Below are 20,000 nucleotides of genomic sequence, written 5' to 3' on the forward strand. Positions count from 1 at the left end.
ATGGCATTAAAAAAAGCCATAAGTAGGCTAAACACCCTATACATCTCACGTCGTTGGGGACAAAACAAAAGATGATGGCCTGTTTAATGGTCCCAGTGGCTGCCAGTACCCACTAATGGCCCATAAAGGGACGTCATCTTCACATACATTTTCTCCAGCATGTTTTCTGGCTGGTTCGGCATCTCGCTCGGTGCAGATAGTATTTACTGTAGTGTACATTTTAAGGGTCGATTACACGCATGATGTAAATCAATCGCAATGGCTTTTCATCCCTCTTAGGTGATACTTGCATTTTAAAAGAACAAGACTTTGAAAGCACACATCCATTGCGTTTCCCTTGTGAAAGGCCGAGGAGATTTATATAGCTGGAAAATATAGAACTTTTCACCAGATTGGTTATGCATTTCAAAGACATGCGATCCAAAAGTGGTTACATTATCGTAGAAGAAAAATTAACAAGAGTGTGCATTGCCTGCATGTTTTCTGTGTAGGCGAAATAAATGTGTGCAGACTACACTAGAGGGCGCTATGGTACTGTCAACATTTTCTCCCGATAAATCCTAGTGCGTATATTTGTAAAAGTCCATCTTTCTCAAACTACATTGGAAACCAATCTACAGTATTGATGATGTCTCGCTTGTTGCTTGCTAGTCATTAAAAAGTAAATTTGATATATATATTCACACTATTTCAAAAACGAGTTAAGGTCTACATATTTGAAATGTTTCGAATGCACCAGACATCTATCCAATTTGAAGCTTAAACTCAAAACAGCAAAGAAATTCTAGAGGTTAAGTTTAATCCTAACATGTTGTACATTTTTAACCAGCAACCCATTTTAGAAGGCAAGGTTTATTTGATTTTGACTGTGAATCAGTTAAGAGTCCAACATGTAGACCTACTTATTTTCTAATTTGTTTCATCATAATTGAATCAGGGTATTTCTACTAGTCTTATAAAGCGCATCCTGACTCAATAGCAATTCAGTGCTATTACCTGCTAAACAGTTGGCCTACTCTTGAATAAAGTCTAACCCATCATATTGAGCACGCTGATAATTTATAACGTCTAGTCAGGGATGATTCTGGTGTTAACAGTGTATACACAGGCACACAACTTGGTATGCCATCTGTATAATTGGATATAATGTAATAAAATGTATCAATGCTGCAAAAATACAACAACTATTCATTTCGAGGCCAGTTCTTGCTCCCACATTAAAAATGTCACGGTCATTTTAAGAACCGTCTGTAGCATTTCTACCCCCGGGCCTCTCCTTTAGTTCTGACCTGGTACCATGGAACACAGAAAATAAGCACAGCGTAATAATTACATGGTTATTCGCATAATTGTTGCAGGTGCGCCTCAGCAGCAATACCTGAGGGGGTTTTGGCAAGTTTCTTAAACGTAATAGCCAAGTGGTTTTTAATAACCTCCACCAGATGTTGTGGGAGAACAAATGGTGGTAATTTCATTTGGGTTTCCCACATTAGTTCATGTCAGAGGGGGCAAGGCGGCGCAATGAACAACAAGTTGTGGACGAGTGGGTTGTTATGCGGTTGAAGGGTGCTCTGGGTTACATCAGAGAAAGAGATTCACGTCCACATTCACACACAGATCACCAGCAAACAAGCAAGAGTTACGATGTGAAGGACTGTGCACTCTTGCACAGATCTGTTGGTTTGTCATTTCCTATGAGAAGAGGCCGTCTCTTTAAGGCTCATTGACTTATTAGTTTAGCGGATGTGCGGCCAGGCTATGGGCTCCGTGGGGACCTGGAGATCTCGGGGAGAGTGGCATTGTTTGCTTCAACACTGTGTCCCGCCACTAACCCTGGGCCAGGCTGGTGTGAGACTAATCCTATATTTTCAAACGGCTGCCAATGTAAATACCTAGTCTCCTGTGTGCAGTGTCCTGTAGGCTGTAGACAAAGATAACAAAGGAGAAAACGAAGCACCAAGCACTGAATTTCTTCCCCTCTTTTTTCCCCTCGTATTCACCAACAATGACCCCGAGTAAGTACCGCGAATTAACCGCGTACGTGAAGCACGGTGACACGTCAATTTGTCCGCTTCCGAAGGCCATTCATGTGGAGCTCGGGGGGAGGGAAGAAAATAAAATAAAGTGAAAAATATCGTGAGGCCAATCAAGATCAATATTCTGCCCGTGTCGCTGAAACCCTATTTAAAAGTATTCCCCCCCCCCTTTTTCCAATTTGAAGCAAAGAGCGACGGGGTGTCAGGAGTTAAGCAGCCACACAAAACAGCCAGCAGTGCATTAAGAACCGTTCCGCCGTGCTCCTAATGCGCCACTGTGTGTTTTGCACTGGAACCTGCCACGAAGTGGACAATCTGGGAGGTGTAATGAGAGGTTTTCACCCGCTGCCATGAAGAGGCATCCCGCTGGGCGAAACACTCAGCCCCGCCCACATTAGAGACAGACTGGCAACCTGTAATTCACCCTCCCCATGCACCCCCCTCTTCGGCGGTCCGCAGGGCCACCCGGGGGGGCCGGCTTGAACAGCCCCCCCCTCTCTACAGGGGCATGAATAGGGGGTGGGGGTCTGGGGATCTGGAGGGGGGAGGGGGACAGTGGCGTCTGCTCTGCAATATTATTGAGTGCAGCCGGTCCCATTTGTTGTTGCTCGTCAGCTCTGGTAGGCTCTGATGTTAACATGGATGGGTTAGGGGGCTCTCAATCGGCGCATGAACACGAGTCGGCTTCTGTTTCGGGCCTTTTTGAGAATTGCGAAACACACAGCCCTCAATAGTCCAGGACGTGTGTAATTGTAACAACTGAAATGGCAACTCTGAGAAAAAAAACATCTGATGTGTTTTATGAAAAACCGCAGCATCACTTTGTGACTGTTTGTTTGTCTCTATCCATTGTTGAACTATCATCAAGTTTGCGTTCGCATTAGTTTGTAAACAGAGTTATAGTTCAAGTCCCGCCGCACAGCTGCAGCTTCGCGTAGGAAACAATACATAAACGTCGCTGTGCTGTTGGTAATGTAGAGAAAAGCAGCAGGAGGGGGCGGCGGGTTTTGGCAGCGAGTATCTCCAACACTTGGGAGTCGCCACGGGAAGGCGACCGGGGAATCTTAGTCAAGCAGCGGGTGGGGTGGTGTGGGATTTCAGACTAAGATGTACTGTGAGGAGCAGGGGTGTGTGTGTGTGTGTGTGTGTGTGTGTGTGTGTCTGTGTGTGTGTGTGTGTGAGGGGGGGGAGGAGGAGGAGGAGGAGGAGGGGGGGGTTCATATGTTGGCACTGTGGGGATCCTTACAGACAATAACCCGGGGAGTATCACTTGCTCATCAACGGTTTTAAGGTGTCAACTTAAAAAAATCCCAAAACTAGAGAGATGAACAAAACGGAGACACTGTCAAGTTGATTGCTTGACACTTTCACAAAGTCTACACAGGGAGAGAGAAACTGAGAGAGAAGAGAGAGGCACTCTCTCTCTCTCACTCTCTCTCTCTCCCATGCTCTCTCCATCTCTCTTTCTCGCCCTTGCGCTGAAAAGTATCTCAATGGGAACTAATGACGCTTGCATGCAAACAGGGTGGAACAAAAAGTAAATCGGTTGAGCAGAGCTTTCAACAGTGACATTTGGAGAAGATTCCCCCTTTTGCGGACAGCTTTTGAGGATCCTTTAATTTCGCGAAGACGATTAGAGGGAACAAATGGCTCAATCTGTGGTCTGCTGCTCAAAGCACAGTGTTAATTCCAAAGCCACACAGGGAGCGACGACAAGAGTCTCTATATGCTCCGTGCTCAGGCCCCCTTTTCCGACAAATCCTTCACTGTGAATGAAAGTAGAAATGTCACTTCTCGGAGTTGGAATGCTTCCTCCACCACGTAGAGAATAATTGATTTAACACATATATATCGAGGTCAGCTTTCATCTGTGTTCCTGGCAAATGTGGTAAAGTACGTTTACTGTTTGAAATCTGCGATTTCTGGCCTCCCTGTTCTACAAAGACGTAGTGCTGGCAGGATCGGACCATTATTGAATCACCCATAAATAGAGCGCCATATGAAGTCATTCTGGATTCATGAACAGCCCTGTGACCTCCCTGTTCAGATAAAACTGGAGGTAAGAATGAGTTTGGGAAGGAACAATGCATTGTTTTTGCTAAGGCTAAACAGTAGCCCCAATCCGTACCAATATAGGGTCGCTGCCAAGGAAAACTAATGTGGGTTTTTCAACCGGTACAATGCAATCGTTCCAAAACACGAGGATGCAGGACTCCAAAGGAATAAACAGTGGCCAGACATCCAGGCATCTGTTACTGTTAATTTACGTATTTCTTTCAATGCATAAACCACTCCCCCAACCATGTTATCAACCCCTAACTTGGGTTTGAACCATATAAGGATACAATAAGAGTAAACCCAACACCACCTTTAGTAATTTCCAGTTGACTAATTTAGAAAAATGTTAGTCAGAGTATAGAGGAAGACTCGAAAAAAACAAATACAAATAAATAAATCCAGGTCCAAGCGCAAATACCTTTGACACTGACAGGAAGTGCCTCTGATTGCCCTCGGAACGTCCCACCCTACCGGATGAATGGCAGGTGTGCTGCTGTAAACGTGTTTAGTCTACGTGCCAAACCAAACATTTGCACGCGAGGTCTCCGAGCACAATGACACAGGAAACAAGAGTTACCGTATCTGAACTCCACTGTTCTAGCCAGGCACGCCACGCCCGCTGCACGCACCCCTCGCAGGGTTACACGACGTGGATGCAGACTCTGGGCCATCCAGGAGGGGGGAAACATCACGCATGACACACAGTCCTTCCGGGAATACTTAAATCGGAGATTGTAAAGACCTCATAAAACAGGACAGCGCTGCTATCTGAAGCATGACATTATAAAGTGTTATAAGCATATTTGTTAAATGAGGCAAATCAGTAAATGGACCATTAAGGACTGTAGTAGCCTCTAGTTATTGATTTATAGGAGTGATACCGGCTACTATTTAGGAAACACAGATGTGCTTTATTACATTAGCAAATATGCACTTCTCATTGCTGCAGTCGCTCTCTCGGAGGTATGCTTCGGGCCACGTGTTACCGAAATGACTTTAAACGGCACGCTAACCTCGTCAGGCATGGGCCGAGCGAGGCGTCATCGTCGGCAGGTACACACCACACGTTTCTCCTACTGGCTAATGCATTACCGCTCAGGCTTTATAGGAGGTCTGCCTTAAAGGGGCGTTTGGTGGGAGTTCTGATTTCTGATGTTGCATGAGGTCATGCGGTCTAATTAGGTTGGGAAGAACATTTCCACTTTGCGTAAAGGTTTTTTCCCCCCGTGTTGCGCCCAGCGCTTCATGGTAATAGGGCAATGTGCGGCGCAGGGGCAACAGGCGCTGAAGAGCTTTACTGTCCATCCGCCCGGGCCGATAGTGATCTGAGGTGGCCCTCGGATGCGGCGCGGTGACTCATGCGCTTATTGTTTTTAAATCACCCTCGTCCAAAATAAGAGAGTACAGGGGCGAGATAGGCTCACCCCCTCCTCCCTCTCCCCTCCCCGACACCCTTATACACTGAACAGTGCTCTTTCTTAACACTCATTAAAGACCACTTGAGCTTTTGACAAAAGCCAGAGACCTTTTGATGGCTCCTTGAGACCGGAGCGCCCAACAAGCGAAAGGCTGTCGATCCCGTTTAAAATCAATGTCTCATTGATCGGTAAAATTAAGTGTTGAGCCATTGGGGACAGAAACAGGGGTTCTAATGATCCACGTTTGCAACAATAGATCATCGTTTGGCGACCGTTCTGCTTTTTGTGATTAGGTTTGGGATGGAGGTTCTGCTGTGGTATAAAGTAGGCCCTACATGTCGGGAAAAGGAGGGGTCGATACAGGATGACTTGTAATCAAGTTCAAAGCCATGGGCCTAAGAGAGAGTTTCAGGAATAATTGATATGGGATGCTGTCATTGTTTTTATTGTCAATCCCATTTGTTCACATTTATCTTACTCCTTATAGATGATTATATATAAGCCTCCATCCCTTAGGACGAGAGTTTTAAATTAGGCAGATTTTGTAATCGAATACATTTTGGAATGAATACACCATTGGTTCCTCAAAGGTATCTTTGCCATTTATGGTTAATAAAGACAGAGAATGAAAAGAATGTTCCTTGTTACACAGATACCCTTATATGATTTGGAGCTAGGATGATTCCCATTCACGCTGATGATCAAAGTAGCATTGTTATTGTAGGTCATAAAAATGCTTACATTTATGAAGCAATGTTTTTGAATGAGTGATATAATTACTCCAGGACAGGACATCAAGGATAGCCTGACTCACAATGAACACCAAAAATACCCATGTATGTAGTTTCAAATGCATGACATACTCGCACAATATGAAGCATTCATGGACACTGCGGCCAACTACCAAGACTATAGTGCAACTCCCTAGTTAAATTCAGTAGGTTAGTACTGCTTGACGATAGACTATAAAATTAATGTAAACTGACTTCAAGACTGTTCACTTTATGTTGATCTTTTTTGGTATCCATGAATAAATGACAACCATATCAAAGAAAAAGGCGAAAAAACATATACTAAAAACATTCATCAGCGCCTTTCATTTCAAAACCAACCTAATTTCATACTCATTTGCCATGTCTGATGGCAAAAATATTCACTTTCTCTGATTAATTATTTGCCCCCATGTTTTTAATTAATGACATTTAGGGAAGAATCAGCTGCAATCTAAATACTTAAGTCGAGTCATTTCACTCGAACAGAAAGTTTGAGATGTTTCGGATGAAACTAAGAAAAACACACAAATAAATAAGTCGCATACGTTGGCGCACTAAATCATTTGAAAGGACAGGGCTCATCACGCGAGTGCCATATTCAGTGCTACTCAGCGACTCGTGTATTTACATACATTGTAGGCGTCAGTGCCCCGTGTGCTTCTAACTGAATAAATATTTCATCAAAGCCATCTATTCCCTGGGTGACTGCAGGTTAGGATCTCCGAACACGAGAACCTCAAAACCGTATCGGAGACAAACACTGGGGAGGAGGGGTGAGGAGGGAAGGCATGGCCCTGTTTCGAACCACATCTGTATCGTTGATAATCAAACCCATAATTTCAAATTAACATTTTTTAGTCAGCACAGCAGGTTTGTGAGTAGACGTCTTGAAGGCCTGTTCTAACCAGCCCATTGGCTTCTCGACAGCTGAGAAGGATCTCCCGGCACACTGAGCATGTGGATGTTTAGTGGTGTATGGAGGACTCTCATTTAAAGTCCTCCTTTCGAAAAGGAATGTGAGGAACGGAGGTGCGAACACCCTTTACTTTGCTCAGCCACTAAAGTTCTGCAAGGGACATAAAATATGCGCTGAAAGGTCTCACATGTGCATCGAAAGGCCGAACATCTTACCGAACGATTATTAGAATTAGCTTGATTAGCTTTTGGCTAGACTTCAGCCTTGCCTTAGCCCCCCCCCCCCCCCCCAACCCCAGCAATAATATGTTCCTGTGAGGTTGTCAGGGGTGTCAAGGTCCCGTTCATTAGACTTCAAACATCTTAGGTGTTTCCTCCGCTCCATCATGCACTTGGACCACATCTGAAGACGCCAGGAGAAAAATCATCTGGCTGCTATTGAGGCGCCCGCCCACACCCCGATATAGAAACCAAAAAATAAACACCGGCGCAAATCAAGCTTGGCTCATCGCTAGATTAATAATATGAAACACCTTGAACGCCATGATTCACCGTTTGCTTTGGTCGCCCGCCACGTCCACGTATACACAACCTTTCCTTTCTTTCTTTCGTTCTTTCTTTTCTTCCTTTCTTTTTTTCCTCTCTGGGTGCTGGGCGTTTGCGGGGTTTGTTGGAATGCAACTCATGTGAAGAAACGTCTTCTGCTCGTGGGGGTAAGCGGCCCAGGTACAGAGCGGTCCAAGTCAGGGCCTTGGCTGGTGAATAGAGTACTTCCCTTTAATCCAGCTCACATTTGTGAATAATTAAGCGCTGAGGGTGGAGTGGGGTGGGTGGGAGGGGGGGGGGGGACTTCAATTCAAAGCCTCTTCCCTCCTCACATGCTATTTTTTCCTTTTTTTTCATTTCATATTACCGCCGGGAATTATGAATTCCTCACCTCTGAAATTAATTATCTGTAAGGAGGAGTGTGATAATATCCATTTCATGGGAGCAAATATAAGACGATTCGCTCCCTCTTCCTCTAATCATGAAGGACCTAAAGAGCTCCGCGGGGATTTTCGAAGATTTCATACAGCATTTCTTCCAGCAGTGCTCCCCTTTGATTTTCCTACTCCAAAGCCTTGGGATCTCTCTTTTTCTAGTTATCGCAGCGCGCTTACATTTATTGTGTAATTATCAGAATGAAAAAAATGCATTTGTCTATTTTAAAAATGTTAATAAAAAAAATATGGCCGCTAATAGTTCTTTCATCTTGGGGGAAACGGGTTCTAATGACTCGAGGTGAGTTTGAAGAGCTCACTGAGGTACCCCTTCCCAGGGAGATCTTCCACCACTGCAACATCGCGTGCATACGTTTACGTCAACAATGCCAGAAGGTACACAGTCCCGCTGTCCACCTAACAACCCAGCAGTCTGTTGGCCACAGCGCTGGCACGCTGTGTTTTGATCAATTGCAAGCATAATCGAGTGACGCTATTGGCTGAAATACACGTTCTGATATCGACATGTTTTCCATCAAAGTTGAGTGGATGTCGAGGAAGACAGCCAAGCCCTGGGTAAGGCCTGAGCTCTGGAGGTATACACCCTGTATTCTGGAATGTCGAAAGAAACACTGTGTTATTTGACAGCCAATCAGTCACCGGGCTGCGGCCAAACAGAGCCTCCCGGCGTCCAAAAGTCTGTCGATAACATTGTGACGTGACAACTGGAATGATATGTTGTGACTTCTTTTTCTTTTATTTGTTTTTTTTTCCTCCCTCCATCCTCAGACTGATCCACCCTATATACCTATAACTCACTCAGAGAGCTCTGAGTAATGCACATGTATTTCATCCAAAAGCCACACCTATGGCTTACTCTCCGTACTGTTTCCATCATGGCTCCTCGTCACGATCAACCCTCGGGGAATGTTACATCACCTAGGAGTTAGAGCAGAGAAAATAGAAAAAAACACAAAATAAATACTGGCCAATGAAAATGTGAAAACACCAAAACGTGCTCTCTCTCTCTCTCTCTCTCTCTCTCTCTCTCTCTCTCTCTCTCTCTCTCTCTCTCTTTCTCTCTCTCTCTCTCTCCCTCTCTGATACCGTTTTTTATCAGTGCCCAATATTGCGGCTGGTTTCCACAGCTGAGCAAGGCGCCAACGTTTAGATGCAAAAAGCCCCGTGAACCGCCACCCAAACATTTCCGCTCCTCTTTCCTCCCTCTTCCTCTCGTGTCTTCCTCTGTGTCTGTCAGAGCATTAGGTCTAATGAGGCGAGACAGGGTGCAACCCTTCCCTCATCTCCCAGGGGATGGGAGCTCACTGCAGCAGCCCACAGGGTGAGGTAGTTTGGTATCAATTCCCCCTACCCTGCACTGTAGACCCTGTCTTGTCGCTCTCACACTCACATGATTGTAATTGGCCCCACGGTAAATGGGGAAATACCAACTGAAGGTTTTGTCATCGTCCGACCGTTATGGCATCTGAGCGATTGGTGTTTTATGTACCGTGTGTTATGATGTGATGGTTGAGCTACACGTTGCTAAGGTGTACACCGGTAGTGGATAGGTACCTTTTTGTGTTTTGTACTCTGTGTTTAACTGTATATCCACATAGCGTTGAATGCAGTTTGGGTTGTGCTTGTGGCAAATAAACTTTGACTGGCCGTAGAATTAAATTCAAAGTTTTTGCTTTTTACTTTAGTGAAAATAGCACTTGTGTCACTATTACGTATGTAGCCGTGTGTGTTACTGTATGACGCACACACACGCGCACACACACCCCTCCCACAAGCACACAAACACATGCATGCACGTACGAACACACTAACACCACTCCCACGAACACACACACACACACACACACACAAACGCATGCATGTACGCCCTCACACACACACACCCAAACGGACACAAACACATCTCTCCCAAAGGACCAAAGAAACACACACAAACACTAACACACACACATACATACACTCACACACATGCACTCACACACATGGACACAACACACTTTGATTTGGCATTGAAATATTTGGAATAACTGGCTGTTCAGTATGACCTCATTGAGGTTAAGCGTTCCTGACAAGATCGCCAAAGTGGCGTCGCAGTTCATTCTCACAGACAATATCAACAGCCCGGCAAAGCTGCTTGGACCCAGGACCCTGAAAGGCGTTTTATTTAGAAGTGGAAAAGCTGTGAGCCAAGAGATGCCATAGTAACGCTCAGTATTGTAATTCTGCTCTGCTATCCTGCTTTTAAAAGGGGTTGTTATTTATTTAACGTTCTGTCACGTATTCCTAAGTTAAACAGGACATCTTCTCTGTACAACATTTCCTTGAGAAATTGTATGTGCATAGAACTGAATGGAACACATCTCATAAACAGAACTGTTCTGGAATCTCAATGACACTTGGTTAAAGGGATGAAAAACATGACTGTAAATAAGATTCGGTGAAATAGTTAATTTCCATGGTTTCTTTAAATACACCATGCAGTTGATTTGTTCTGACCTTGTTAGCTCATTTTCCTGGTAATAATGCATCTTTTGTTCACGTATTTTTTACCAGCATTCCGGCCTAGCATTCCTACCAATAACGGTGTTTGGGTCCGATCTAGCTTCCGAATAAGAAGGTGATCCCATTATAAAAATACATTTCCATCAACATTACGCAGTTAGAAGTCATAAATGGATGTCTCTGGGTAATTAGGTATTTATTTACAAATTGAATGAGTTATGGATTATGATTCGTTTTCATACTTTCATATTATTGTTTAAATTGTTAAAAAAATTGAAGATCCGCTCTTACAATACACTATTATCACATAAAAAGCAGCCAGCAATGTCAAATGAGTGAGTCGTGTGCGAATTTAGAGAAAATCCCATCGAGAGAATAGGGATCCAGCCCTCCAATTAAGCAATGTTAGCTTTACTAGTACAATATTTAGTTTAGTTTTACAATTGCCCAAACTGTGAGAATAACCTTGTGCAACTGTTTCTCAGTGGTCCCTTAAAGCACTTTTTTCAGGACAACGCAGGGTTATCAAAACAGTCCCAATTGTCAGAGGCATTCATTTTATTGTTGAAGTTGGCGAGGTTAGTTCGTTCTTTTTCAGGCACTGACTTGAGCCTGAAACCCCCCCCAAAAAACTGTTGTGACCCACAAAATAAAGAAGTGAATCCCATACGGAGCAGTCTTTTTCGAACACACACACACACACACACACACACACACACACACACACACACACACACACACACACACACACACACACACACACACACACACACACACACACACAAACGAGCAACAAAGAGACAATCTACTCTTTAAACATCACATAGACGAGCCATTGCTCTGGGTTTCTCACCCTTGCCTCTGAGGAACTCACATTTTTTATTGCAGACAAGAAAGCCTCCTTTTATATTACTTTTTGTGCAACGAAAAAAGGCTCCTACAAGACTCGTGGACGACGTACTGACAGAGGTTTGTACTTTGTAATCCCCGGAATGGTCCGTACCAGATTTAACAAGCTTGTTTTTCTGTTTTGTTTTGCTTTTTTTTCCATTTGGATATTTTCTCTCTGTCTTGGCTCCAACAATTTGTCCCTCTGAAGTTAGTGCGGTGGTCACAAATAATAGTGCATCATGGGACTGTTATCGACTCTGCCAACAAATTGGCCACAGGGAGTTTTGCGGAGTACATTCCTTTGTAGCCTCTTGCCTCGACCCCCCCCCCCCCCCACCCCCCCCCCCCCCCCCCCACCAAACTCTCCCCTGCCCCACCCCTCCTTCTCTACGCCCTCGTCATCATCGGTGAATATCTGTTGTCCGCTGGGCAACATCACAGCAGTTTAAAGCCATTATTTTGCAGGCCTCCACAAGGTCCTCAGATGAGCCTTGTTTTGGTTTTCAGAGCATCAGTGATGGACTCTGAGCAGGGGGGAGGGGGGACGGGGGACGGCGGGGACCGGGGGGAGGTGGTGCTGGTTGTGGGGGTATGGGTAGGGGGGGGTGCAGGGGTCCACTTTTTTTTTTTTTTTTTACCATTCATGTATTTTCAATGTCAAACAAAAGCTGTCTTTCTGCGCAGTGCTGGGGGGTGGTGGGGGTGGTTTTGGGGGGGGGGGGGGGGGGGGGGGGATAGCAGGGGCAGGGTTTAATATGACTCGGGCCCGTCTTTGATGTAATTGAAGCCTACAGGGAGATAATTTTCCCCGCTAAGCACCGCGGTCCCCCTCTATCACAGCGCCTCAGATGTCAGACGCCTCTCTTTGAGCTTCTGCTGGGGCTCTCGCACGGAGAACAAATTGATATCACAGGCCGCTGTCGCGTCGCACGGCCGCGGCTGCTTTGCGTGGCGCCCTCAGTCGAGAGGTACATGGCGGAATACGTGTGGTCGAAAAAAACAAACAGTGAACTGTGTTTTTATTTTTATTTTTATGTCCGTTCTCAGATCTGCGTCTTAGAACATGTGTGTGCGTACGTGCCTGTGTGTGTGCACGTGTGTGCTTGTGGGTGTGGGTGTGCACATGGATGTATGGGTGTGTGTGTGTGTGTGCATGTGCGTGTGTGTGTGTATGCACGTGTGTATATGTGTGCGAGTGCGTGTGGATGTGCACATGTGTGTATGGGTGTGTGTGTGTGCATGTGTGCATGTGTGTGTGTGTGTGTGTGTGTGTGTGTGTGTATTGGAAGCAGGATCTGCCAAGTCATTGAATAAAACAACAAATATGAAGTCTGAAAAATGGCAGAAATCCGATCCTGTTGCACGTTGTTATGGAACATTAGCTTTACGTGTTTGTTGATCTATCGTGGCGAGGGAACGGAACACCGCTCGTCTTGGAAAATGTAAACAAACAAGAGAAATGTGTGTGTACTGTTTGTCAGAAAACACAGTGGCGGACCAAAAACAATAATTAGGCTTAGGAGTGTTGTTAATTACACTTTTCGTGTTTTTTTTACACTTTTGTTTGCCTCCACAAATTCTTTCCTTCAATGTGATTTTACAACAGTATTTAGTTTCACAATGGTGTTGCTCCACATCGCATTTGCCTGCCGCATTACTGGGCCTTTTTAACAACCGATACAACCGCATAACAATATAGTTAAAAAAACTGAATAAAGAAGATGAGTGAGAATGTTTACCTCACATCCTCTTTGTTTGTTACCCATCTCCCGTTTGACTAGCCAAATGACGCTAATTGTGCACTACCATGTTCCTCCTAATTTGGCTCCATTTTGAAACGTCGGCGTGCAACTCACAAGACAATCTGGAGTGGAAACGTGACCAAAACCCACTTTAATTGGATGATGACGATGCAATCTGGATCATAAACTTGAGGTGCAACGTGTATTTATTATCCCGCTTCAAGGCGTTCTCTCCCTCAACTCAAACCTCGTTCAACCTGTAGGCCAAGCGTGGCTTTTGCGGGATTATTCATAATAATCATAAAACGCACCCATCGTAGAGCGGCGACACAGGGTACGCTTGGTGTTGAGTTCCACCACCGTTCCTCTCCTTTGATCTGCACCACGGATAAGGAGCCATACAGATGGAAGTGGGGGATTTTTTTGTATTTAATGCCGTGAGGAAACACGTTCGGTTATAACATCTGGTATCTGACAGCTAACTGGGTTTTATACGCTCTGATGAAACGGTGTGTATACCATTGTGCACGGCCCCTGCCTGCTTTAATAAACAATTCTCCGGTTTTATTTGACAAAAGCATTCCTGGCGTTTTCCTGAACATGTCACGCTCGCCCAGTCAGAGCAAGTCGCTCCCTCCCCTTTGCGCACACCGCCGCCGCGCGCACGGCCCGCCACGCCGCTGTACACGCAGAGGAGCGTGCCAAGTGTTATGCACTGAATGAAACAGATCAAGGAAGTCCCCGGGAGAACGGTCAAGTTAAATATTAATAAACATAGCGGTAGGAGCTCGTTCGCATACATAAAATGGAATTTTATTTGCAATTAGCGACTCTCCAAACTGACTGGGACACGGTTCAATGCAGGGATAGTCATGCAATTAGAGGCTGTCTTTCAAGTTTTTATACATTTCACATAATTAGGCGCACGGTTTACGTAAGATATACAGCCCTGATAGTGCTGTAAACTACCGTGGGTCACTGTTTTTTTGGGGGAGTTTCAAGGGACAGGGCCTTTTTCCCTCATTGATGCGAGAGGCTGTTTAGATCGAGTCGTAAACCGCCAGCTGATCGCTGACACGGCGCCTCTGTGTTCCCTCAGAGCAGGAGGAACATTAGGAATATCTCCTGCGTGCTGCCCATCGCCTTACCGACACAAACACACACACACACACACACACACCCACACACACACACAAACTCACACATACACAGCTTTCTATTCACATCGTAGGCTTTGCAAAAGATATAGATCACTCACTAGTTCACCGCCGCGACAGAGTACAGGCCTCAAGGCAAGAGGCTACAATGGAGCATTTATGCCCCATAGAGTATGCATTCAATTGTTGCTAGCGCCAATATAATTAAATATATATATTCTTTGAAAGCAATAATCCATATTTAACTGCCTGTTTGCCGAATGTGTACTTTCACATCCTAGTCATGGGTTTTCAATAGTCGTAGTATTGCTAATTTGTGTTGAAAACCCCCCTGAAACCCAACCATTGAAAAATTGTACTACTCTGAGACCTCATGGGCATCAATGACCACTTCCTGTAAACCACTTGCTCTGCGAATTCTTCCATGATTGCTGAACGGGGTAGGCTACTCTCTCAGGAACAGAGACGGCTTTCTTTGGTCGTCCCGCTCTCCTAGCACACATACACAGACACACACACAGACACACACACACACAGACACACACACACACACACACACACACACACACACACACACACACACACACACACACACACACACACACACACACACACACACACACAAAGGACAAGGTAATTAAGTGTGAGATATTCCCGAGAAGTTGCTTCATCCTGCGCTGATGAGGATGATGATGAGGTCGATGATGATGATGATGATGATGATGTGAACGACGTGGAGAGAGAGGGCAATCTTGCTTGCTTTATTTCTCCGCTTTCTCGGTTTGAAGTTCCCTCTTTGAACCATAGTGTTATTCTGCTCATTATTGAACAAAACACGCACCCGGACACGCACGCACACGGCTGAAATACATTTTGGTCTCGTTCTGCGCTTGGCTGCCTGTCCGATTACGCAACAGGATAAGATAGTGGCCGTAATGACAATATAATTACCTGAATCTGGGTCCACAAAGGCCAAAGGAGCCCCTATTCAATGCCCTGTATAATAAAAGGAGATGCAGATCACAGACTCTGCTCCTATCCTTGAATTTACCACTTCCTGTCCCTTTGAATGCAAAGTGACATGACTATTACTGTGAGGAGGAGGTGACAAGGAGCGCCTTCAGGGAGGACAATCGTGTTTCAGATGGGCTCGATGCCGCTGGCCGTAGGGAAGCAATGGCAAGGGCCACAAGGTCAACGATAACGTGGCCATTAAGCAGACAAGCGGCCTGCGCTGTAATTAGAGTCCCACCCCGCAACCCCTCCAACTCCCCAGCCCCCCCATAGGTTATCACCATCACCCACTTCTGAAACAAAAGGGTGACCTTGGTGGAGAAACGTCCGTACCGTGCGAAGACGCAGGCACCCACGTCCGTAGAGCATGAGATAGGGTCAGCACGTTGGTCTTTATCAACGCGTTCGACCGCGGCCGGTAATTGTCCCCCTTTCTACCCAAAGTCAAAGGAAATGTAAGGTGAAGTGGCTTTATGTTGGACGTTTTGTTCCCGATCCCAGCAAACACTTCACTTTAGCGCTGCGGAATGACCTGCCGGGAACGGCTGGCCACAAATGGTTTTGTTGTGTACATTCTTTTTCCTGCTTCACTTTTCTTGTTACTATTCTTGCTTTGTATTAAAAGGTTATTTTGTGAAGACTCATGGTCCTATAACGTAACGAGACAACTGACTGGTACACAAAATATTCTCAAGCCGTAGAGATTTAAGCATATCCGTGTACATTCAAACCGTTTCCATTCATGTGTGTTAACTGTTTTTCAATAGTCACTGTATCTCTGGTCCGGTGCCAATACAAACCCACTAGGGTAGACGCTGGGCTGGTTTTTGAGCCAATTTGTGGGGTATAATGAACTAGCGTGATATCTGCACCCAAGCCAAATGCTTTCTGGTGTATTAAATAGACACCAGGTCATTTTTGTCACAGTCCTTTTTCTCCCGGACTCACTAAATGGGCTATTGAACAGAAGCAGACAGAACGGATTAAATAGTAGCCAAAACAAAGCTCTCATTCAGGCAGGACTCTATCAAAGCAGGTTCTACACGAGGATGCAGTGTTCTCCAAAGAGCAACGAGAGAAAGAGAACCAAAGGTTCCCCTCAGCGCCTTGGACGGGCGAGCAGGAAATGCTGATGAAAGTGAATCATTGGAAAGTTGAAACTTGTCTTTTCGGGGTCCCTTGGGTGCAAGTGTTTGGGAGCTTGGCTGGCGGGCCGAGCGAGCGAGCGTGAGAGGCCAGCGTGAAGACCAAGTCGTCACTTAGCAACAGCACCTTACCGCATGTTATGAATGTGAGGGGAAGCCCCGCAGTTCGAGGCAGAGCGGACCATGGCTACGACAGTTCCTCTTTTCGAAGTGCAATCAAAGGGCTGGGGGGGGGGGAGGGTCTGAGTGGGGAGGGTCTGAGTGGGGAGGGGGGGGGGGTTTGAGTAATGGACTTCCTCTGTAAATATGTCTCAAAGACAAATCATTTTTTTATGTTAATGCCATCGTAAGAGCAAAGACAAGTTGACTTTATTTATTTTGTTGCTTTATTTTTTATCAATAGACCTTGTGTACGACACGCCGTATTCCCGGGCCAAACGGAATGATGCGTGACGGTGATCGAGGCGTCTTTTGTGCAGACACAAGGGGAAAGCGTTCATAAAATCCAAATGTTCTTTTGCAGGGCTTTGACAAGTGTTTAACGCGTCAACCTTCTGACTGCGTGGCTCATACAGAGAGGACTTGGCCCCTTCCGCCAGGCATCACAGTGGGCTGAGGAACTGAGGAACAATGGCCGTGATCCTGTTCCCATATCAAACCTCTCACACGGAGGAGGAAACTGTCATCACCACTTTGACACCAAACATTATGCAAATGGAGCCCTGTAGGACTAGCCTTATTAATCTCTCGCCGGCAGCATAGAAGCATAAGAAAAATACCCATAAATTACGAGCCAATGGTGTATTTTTAGACCAAAAATAAGAGCATGTGTTAAAGATAATGTTTAACATCGGGCCTGAGGGATGGTTGCATATGTCCAGAAATTGGGCAATTTTATCATTTACAACCAAACCATGAAATGAATGCAATATACTGTATTGTATACGGGATACAATAAACTGCTGGAAAGATAACGATGATATTCGTGTGGGTTTTAATTGACAAAGAGGTCCAACAACGTTTAGTGTCCCAAACTCTTCAGCAGAGCTTCACTGTTTCCCTCGTGGGAAAGCTTTACTGTGTGTCCATGAAATTTGAGTGGATCAATTTGTGATGTCACACGTATATCTCAAACACTATCATGGTCCAATTTGCAAGAGATGCAAATTACAGGGAGGGATTTGTTAATATATTAAAACATTAAAAAAACATGTTTCGAAGGGAGAAAATCTGTTATAATCAAGACTCAATTACTTTGTGTTTTTCTTATTATAATAGATAATACATAATATTGCATTGCTTTGTTTATTGACATCCTTAATATCAGGTCTGTGCCTTTCTAAAGACAGTACTGTTCCAGTCACACTCATAAACAGTTCGACATGTGACCCTGTTAAACTCCTTCTTGCCTTCCTGTCTATTGTCCTGGGGGCGTCAGACAACAAAAAAAAAAATCCAGGGGGAATTCATGTTTCATTAATATTTACTACCCGTGAAAGTTCAGAATGTCACATGAATGAACTGCAGTTATAATCAAGTCTATTTTTGGGCCATTATGTTAACATTGTGATGTGCTAGAATTGAAGGAATGAGGCAGAGGCTGAAGGAGGATTACAGCGCATTACAAGGCTCTAAAGTCAAGGTGAATTCTAGCTAGCCTCACATTCACGAACACTTGGTTGTTTTGAAGCGGTCTGTCAAAGTTCTGTTTCCATGGCAACAGAATCACGAGTGGATTCCGTTTATCCACTTGCGTGAGAATTTGTCAATAGAGAGCGCTGTGGCGATTAAAACAAACATCTTCTCTGGATTACCAACTTACTGGTGGTAGAATGAGGCCCGATCACTCATGTCCAATTCACACTGGATCACAACATACAGACGCTGGAATGACTCAACACACAATACTGTCAATCTGAGGAGCAGATCAGGAAAGGTTCTCAAGATTGCTTTGCTTTAATGTGTACTAGCTTCATCTTTCATTGTGTAATTGACAATTTGTTACTGTCTCTTTTTGCTCAACCAGAAGCGCACCGTGCCTGTCTGCCGAGATGTATCTGGAATGAATATCATGCGTTTCCATCAATCAGCTGTGGGTCAGAAATGCACACCAATGACTGCTAGCTGTTGAAGAAAGTGATATTGAGGTCATAAGCAGCAAAATATGTTTTTGCTCAATAGATAGGTACTGAAATAAATAGAAGCAAATAAATATTAAATAGGTCTACAGTGTTGGAGGGACAGTGTTCTACAGTGTTCAAATTACTTTAACATACATTATATTTATGCATTATCTTGACTGCATTGCATACTCGGCAACCCTCCTTTCCCTGCAGAAGAAAAACAATATTGAATGTCAAGACAAAAATCCGTCCATGTCATCCAACTCATCATTGTACCTTTTCCGTGGCGAGAAAGGTTCTACAAATGGGACATCAAAAATCCATAACTCTCCCTGCCTGCCATCCAGGGAAACGTCTCCCTTATTAAGATGCTTATCAACAGTTTTTCCACTGCTCAACGGGAGTGGCAGACCTGTTCGCGAAAAAAAACCAAAGCGTTGCACGGCACCACATGTGCTTGCCATTACTTTCCTCTTTTCCCCCTCCAGCGTGAACGGTGTGCGGCAACCAAACGGTTAAACGTTATCCCCTTGCCACCATTCACTGTAGATCGCCAAAACCTTAGACTTCCCGTCTGTCTAAAGTAGAGCCACCCTTGCGACGATGTCTTCATTTCCTGCCCATCTGAAATGCATTGGAGGTAGGCTAATGGACGCTCCCCACCCGCAAGCAGATCAAATGGGGATATTTTGCGCTGACACAGAACACACACACACACACACACACACACACACACACGCACACACACACACACACACACACACACACACGCAAATAGATACCACTTTGATAGAAGCTGATTGTGTTCACTTTGATTAATAGCGGAGCAATATCGATGGCCTGTCTCGGTTCTGAGAAAGCGAGCGTTTTGGGCACGTGCTGGGCTAGTAGTACAACGATAGGAACCATATTGTCTTTTTCACTTCACAAATAGGAACCTTCTGTCCGGAGCAACCATAACACCGCTTGCACGGAACTACAACAAGCTCAAGAACCTCCTTCTCCTCCCCAGGACCGTGCTGGGTCTCTCCCCTGCCTCGGCAGCACTGGATGGCTGGGTGGAGGAGTTTTCCGTCTTCTTCGCCGGGGCCCCTCATGCGAATATCTCCAAGATGTGGCTGCCAATTCCTAGTGGTTTGGCATGGCTATTGCGTCTGGGACCATATCTAAATAACTGCAGACACTTTGTAGAACATTTGAAGGGCACACAGCCTCTGATTTGTTG

The sequence above is a fragment of the Gadus morhua genome, chromosome 20 (assembly GCF_902167405.1).
Source record: "Gadus morhua chromosome 20, gadMor3.0, whole genome shotgun sequence".
NCBI lineage: Eukaryota > Metazoa > Chordata > Actinopteri > Gadiformes > Gadidae > Gadus > Gadus morhua.